We start from the raw sequence: 6,000 nt of genomic DNA, 5'->3' as shown, positions 1-6,000 counted from the left end.
ACAAAGGAGAGTGCTTGGCTCTTATTCTGCTCCTACTGCAGACCTTTATGGAAAGAGCATTGTGGTGCCTCCTATAACTGCAAACAACTTTGAGTTGAAGCCACAATTGGTCACCCTTGTGCAACAAAATTTCCAGTATCATGGTCTTTCTCACGAAGACCCAAATCAATTTATCTCTGATTTTCTGCAGATATGTGATACTGTGAAGACAAATGGAGTGAACCCAGAGGTGTACAGACTCATGCTTTTCCCGTTTGCTCTGAGGGATAAAGCAATGCTATGGCTTGATTCACAACCAAAGGAGAGTCTGAATACTTGGGAAAAGGTTGTTACAGAGTTTCTCACTAAATTTTTCCCACCGAAGAAGCTGACTAAACTTAGGTTGGAGGTTCAGACCTTCAGACAGAAGGAGGGTGAAACCCTTTATGAAGCCTGGGAGAGATACAAGCTACTGACTAGGCAATGCCCTCCAGACATGTTCTCCAAATGGACCCAACTAGATATCTTCTATGAAGGCTTGGGTGAGATATCCAAGATGAGCCTAGACACTTCTGCAGGCGGTTCACTACACAAGAAGAAGACACCAGAGGAGACTATTGAGCTGATTGAATTGGTTGCAAGCAACCAATATCTCTACTCATCTAATAGGAATCCTGTGAACTCTGAGACCTCTCAAAAGAGAGGTGTGTTGGAAGTAGAAGCTGTTAATGCTCTTCTTGCTCAGAACAAGCTTATGTCTCAGCAGATAAATCTACTTACTCAACAGATGGGTGGCATGCAAGTCTCAGCTATCAACACTCAAAATCCACCCCAAGATACCTCCTATGACATGACAGGTAACTTTATGCAAAATGATAATTATGATTATGCTCAACCCTCTTCTGAACAGGTGAATTACATGGGAGTGGCCCTAGGAATCCCAACAATGATCCATATTCTAAGACATACAACCAGGGATGGAGAAATCACCCAAACTTTGGGTGGAGGGACCAACCTCAGAGATCTCAGAACTTCAACAATAGTTCTCAGGGCAGTCTCCAGCAGAGCAATGATTTGGAAGTAATATTGACAGGTTTTAGACAGGAAACCAGAGCATCCATCAAGAACCTGGAGATTTAAATGGGTCAATTAGCCACAAAGGTTAATGAACTTGATCAGAGGACCACTAATAGCCTTCCTGGTAACACAATTCCAAATCCAAGAGAGGAATGCAAGGCTATCACCGTAATAAGTGAACAAGTGGCAAGTACGGAATCACAAGTTATACAGGAAACCAGAGCCTCTATTAGAAACTTAGAGGTACTAGTGGGCCAACTGAGCAAGCAATTACTTGAGAGGTCTGCAAGTACATTTCAAGGTGATACAGTGGTGAACCCAGGAGAAGATTGCAAGGTTGTTCAATTGAGAAGTGGTAAAGTAGCTGGCTCTGAGACCAAGGTCAATGAAGATGTAGTTGGAAAAGAAGCTCCAGATGAGAAGAAGGAAGAAGTAGAGCACGCCCCTCCAAAGCGTGCAGACAACCCATTTCCAGACTCTCTTGACACATATCCTACACTGCCAAAGGCTCCTGAGTACAAGCCTAAAATGCCGTATCCTCAGAGACTTCAAAAGGAGACCAAGGACAAGCAGTTTTCAAAGTTCTTGGAAATCTTCAGAAAGTTACAAATCAATATTTCTTTTGCTGAGGTTTTGGAGCAAATGCCTATCTATGTCAAGTTCATGAAAGAGCTGTTGTCAAAGAAAAAGCGTTTAAAGGGAGATGAGACAGTAGTCCTGACTAAGGAATGTAGTGCTGTCATTCAGAATAACTTGCCAAGGAAGATGCCAGATCCAGGGAGCTTTCAAATTCCATGCACCATTGGGAGCACAACCTTTGAGAAAGCCCTATGTGATCTAGGGGCAAGCATAAATCTAATGCCCTTATCTGTGATGAAGAAGCTGCAAATCCAAGAGGCACAACCCACAAAGATAGCATTACAGATGGCAGACAAATCTATGAAGCCTGCATACGGATTAGTGGAAAATATATTGGTTAAAGTGGGTACGTTCTTCCTCCCCACAGACTTTGTGATTCTTGACACAGGGGAGGATGAGAATGCCTCTATAATTCTAGGAAGACCATTTCTAGCCACTGGAAGAGCTCTGATTGATGTAGAAGTGGGTGAATTAGTGCTTAGAGTGCATAATGAGCAACTGGTCTTTCATGTCTTCAAAGATGTACATTCAACAGGTGAAGAAGAGAGGTGTATGCAGGCTGAGCTTATTGATCCAAACCTTCAAGAACCCCCTGATGATGCACAGCAGAATTTGCAACTCAAACCTCCTGTGGTGACAACCGATAAAATTCCGCCTGACATCAAACCTAAGTTTGGTGTTGAAACTGCATCATCCACCAAGGAGGAGGTCCCCAAAAAGAAAAAAATACCCAGAGGATGGAGAAACAAAAAGATCCCCACTGAAGGTTTCTCCCCAGGAATGAAGGTGGTGTTGACCAGCAATCCAGCATGGATTTATACAGTAATCAGAATCCTCTCTCTGGAGCATATTGAGCTACGTTATGGAGACACAGGAAAGAAGTTCAAAGTAAGGGATGAAGAGCTGAGCCCCTATGATCCTCCTCCTTAGAGGAGCTGACCGTCAAGCTAGTGACGATAAAGAAGCGCTTGTCGGGAGGCAACCCGATAATTTTGTATCCTTCACTATTTTTCGTAATAGTCTTTCTTAGTTATTTTATTTTTATTGAGTTCTTACTAATTTTCTGATCATGCAGCTATGTTCTTCCAGGAACCGAACACCTCAAGCTCTAAAAAAAAAAAAGAGAGGCACACAACGCGATCGCGTCATTGACGCGAACGCGTCAACCAAGTGTGCGTGAAAAATAAATTTGAACAGAGAGTTACGCGGGAGTGGCGCAAGAACGATGCCTCTAGCACAAACAAGCCCATGCGGACGCATGGCTCACGCGACTGCGTCATTCATGATTTTTGCCACTTCACGCAATCGCGTCATTCACGCGGACGCGTGACCCAAAAAATCGACGTAAAAGGTGTTTGGACAGAGAGTTAAGCTGACTTGAGGCAAGAAGTGTGCTAAAAGCACAAATTTGTGCGTCCGCGTCATTAGCATACATGGCCATCCACGTGAACGCGTGCCTGACGCTAACGCGTCATTAAGGAAGTTCTGCGACGTACGTGATCGCGTGCTGCATGCGAACGCGTCGCTTGCACCATCCAGTTTTCTTTCTCTCTCTCTCCCAATCCTAATTCTCTCTTATTCTCTTATCCTTTTATTTTTTCTTTCATTTTAACATTTGTCTCTTCTATTTCCAGTTCTTATTTGCTTGAGGACAAGCAAACTTTTAAGTTTGGTATTGACACTTCGCTTAGAAGTTTTCTGTTTATTCCTATGGCACCAAAAGGGAGGCAAATCATCTTCACTGAGGAGCACAACCTGAAGAATAAACAACTGCTAGGATAACTAAGGTGGTTGAGTTCCTTTCATTTTTTTATTCCTCCCCTCTTTGTCTATGTTATGTTCCAGTTTCCTGTTACTTTGTTTTGTTTATTGCATGATCCTTTATTAGTAGATTCATAGGTTATAGTTTAATTTTTCTGTTAAGAACTTTAATTCTAAAAGATGTTTCATGTACCACTCACTGAACTTGAATCTAAAAATAAAAGAAAAAGAAGTGATGTATTGCATGAGAAATTGAGTTAATTTTAAAAATAGTCGGATTTACTTAAATGTGGTGGTATTTTCTGTGATTCTGAATGCATGACATGAATAGTGCATATTTTTTATAGTGAAGTTTATGAATGTTAAAATTGTTGGCTCTTGTAAGAATGATGAAAAAGAAAATTGTTATTGATAATCTGAAAAATCATAAAATTGATTCTTGAAGTAAGAAAAAGCAATGAAAACACAAGGCTTGCGAAAAAAAATTTATAAAAAAAAATAAGAAAAAGAAAAAGCAAGCAGAAAAAGCCAATAACCCTTTAAACTAAAAGGCAAAGGGTAAAAAGGATCCAAGACTTTGAGCATTAATGGATAGGAGGGCCCTAAGGAATTAAATCCTGGCCTAAGCGGCAAAATCAAGCTGTCCCTAACCATGTGCTTGTGGCGTGAAGGTGTCAAGTGAAAAGCTTGAGACTGAACGGTTAAAGTCGTGATCCAAAGCAAAAAGAGTGTGCTTAAGAACTCTGGGCACCTCTAACTGGGGACTCTAGCAAAGCTGAGTCACAATCTGAAAAGGTTCACCCAGTTATGTGTCTGTGGCATTTATGTATCCGGTGGTAATACTAGAAAACAAAATGCTTAGGGTCACAGCCAAGACTCATAAAATAGCTGTGTTCAAGAATCAACATACTGAACTAGGAGAGTCAATAACACTATCTGAATTCTGAGTTCCTATGGATGCCAATCATTCTGAACTTCAAAGGATAAAGTGAGATGCCAAAACTGTTCAGGATTGCAGTTATAAACCCCAATATAAGAGAAAACATGGGCTTAATCGAACTCTCATTCTCATGCAAATTCACATCCTAAGCTTATATTAGTGTTGGTTGCTTGAGGACAAGCAACAGTTTAAGTTTGGTGTTGTGATGCGTGAGCATCTTGTCTATCTTTTCCTAGTGAATTTACATCTAAATTGTTGAATTTAATTAAGAATTAATTATATTTTAGCCACTATGGATGCTATTTTGAGTTTTGTACAATACTGTTTATTTTAGGTAGCATTTGGCGGAATTTGATGGAGTTTCTGCAGAGAAAGAGAAGAAGCCAAGGAGATGACCAGCGAATACCGACGCGGACGCATGGCTCCCGCGACCGCGCGGAATGGAGGAAATCGCAATGACGCGATCGCGTGCCTGACGCAAACGCGTGGACTGAAATTTGCACAAATGACGCGAACGCGTGGACGACGCGGACGCGTCACATGCGCCACGTGCAGAAAATGCAGAAAAACGCTGGGGGCGATTTCTAGGCTGTTGTAACTCAATTTTCAGCCTAGAAAACACAGATTAAAAGCTGCAGAATGGACAGAACAAGTGGTCCCCACCCATCAACTGAAGATCTGTTAATTAATTCAAATTTAAATTCAAATCTTAAATTAGGAAAAGATATTATTTTAAGTTTAATTTTAAATATTAGATTTTAAATTTATTAGGATTAGTTATAAAAAGGGATCTGATGCCATCAGATTGGGACTCGGTACATTTTTACCGGAATCCTTATTTTCTCTTTTCCATGAGCAACTAAACCTCCACTATTAAAGTTAGGAGCTCTGTCTATTTCTATGGATTAATTTTATTGCTTTTACTATTTTAATTTATGTATGGATTTATAATTTAAGAATTGTTTACGCTCTTTATTTTATGAATTTGGGTGGAACGGAAGTATGACCCTCTTTCTATTTGAGTTCTTGTAAAACTTGGAAAAGCTCTTTACCTGAAAAACAGCTTGAAAACTATTTCTCCTAAATTTTAATTATCTGAATTTAATAGGATACGTGACATATAATCCTTTTACCTCTTGGATAATTAGAGTTTTTGTGGCATATAAACTAGAAATTGATTATCACCCTCTAATTGGAATTAATTGACCAAGGAATTGGCAGTTAATGAATTTTAGAGGAGACTAGGAAGGTCTAAGGAATTAGGGTCTAGTCACATACAGTTTGCCATAAATTAAATCCTGCATAATTAAATTAGTTAGTAAGAAAAGTTAATCCGGAAAAATAGATAACTCTGAAACCTTAACTATCTTCTCCATATTTTTTCCAAAGTATTTACTTGCCTTTCTTCAATATTTTTGATATTGTTTAATGTCTTTTATATTGCATCTCAACACCAATTTTTGTTTGTCTAACTAAGCCTATCAAACACTATTGTTGCTTAGTCCATCAATCCTCGTGGGATCGACCCTTACTCACGTAAGGTATTACTTGGTACGACCCGGTGCACTTGCCGGTTAGTAAGTGTGGTTATAAAAATACCGCAT

At 39.8% G+C, this 6,000-nt stretch overlaps 1 non-coding gene across 1 annotated transcript; it reads right to left on the bottom strand.

Moving 5' to 3' along the window:
• Nucleotides 1-373: 373 nt before the first annotated feature.
• LOC112767892 (small nucleolar RNA R71) lies at nt 374-482 on the bottom strand. The gene has a single exon (XR_003185333.1). It is a non-coding gene; the product is annotated as a small nucleolar RNA R71 (small nucleolar RNA).
• Between the last annotated feature and the right edge of the window lie 5,518 nt (nt 483-6,000).

Source organism: Arachis hypogaea, chromosome 17 (assembly GCF_003086295.3).
Source record: "Arachis hypogaea cultivar Tifrunner chromosome 17, arahy.Tifrunner.gnm2.J5K5, whole genome shotgun sequence".
Lineage (NCBI taxonomy): Eukaryota > Viridiplantae > Streptophyta > Magnoliopsida > Fabales > Fabaceae > Arachis > Arachis hypogaea.
This window is presented reverse-complemented; position numbering and strand designations above follow the sequence as displayed.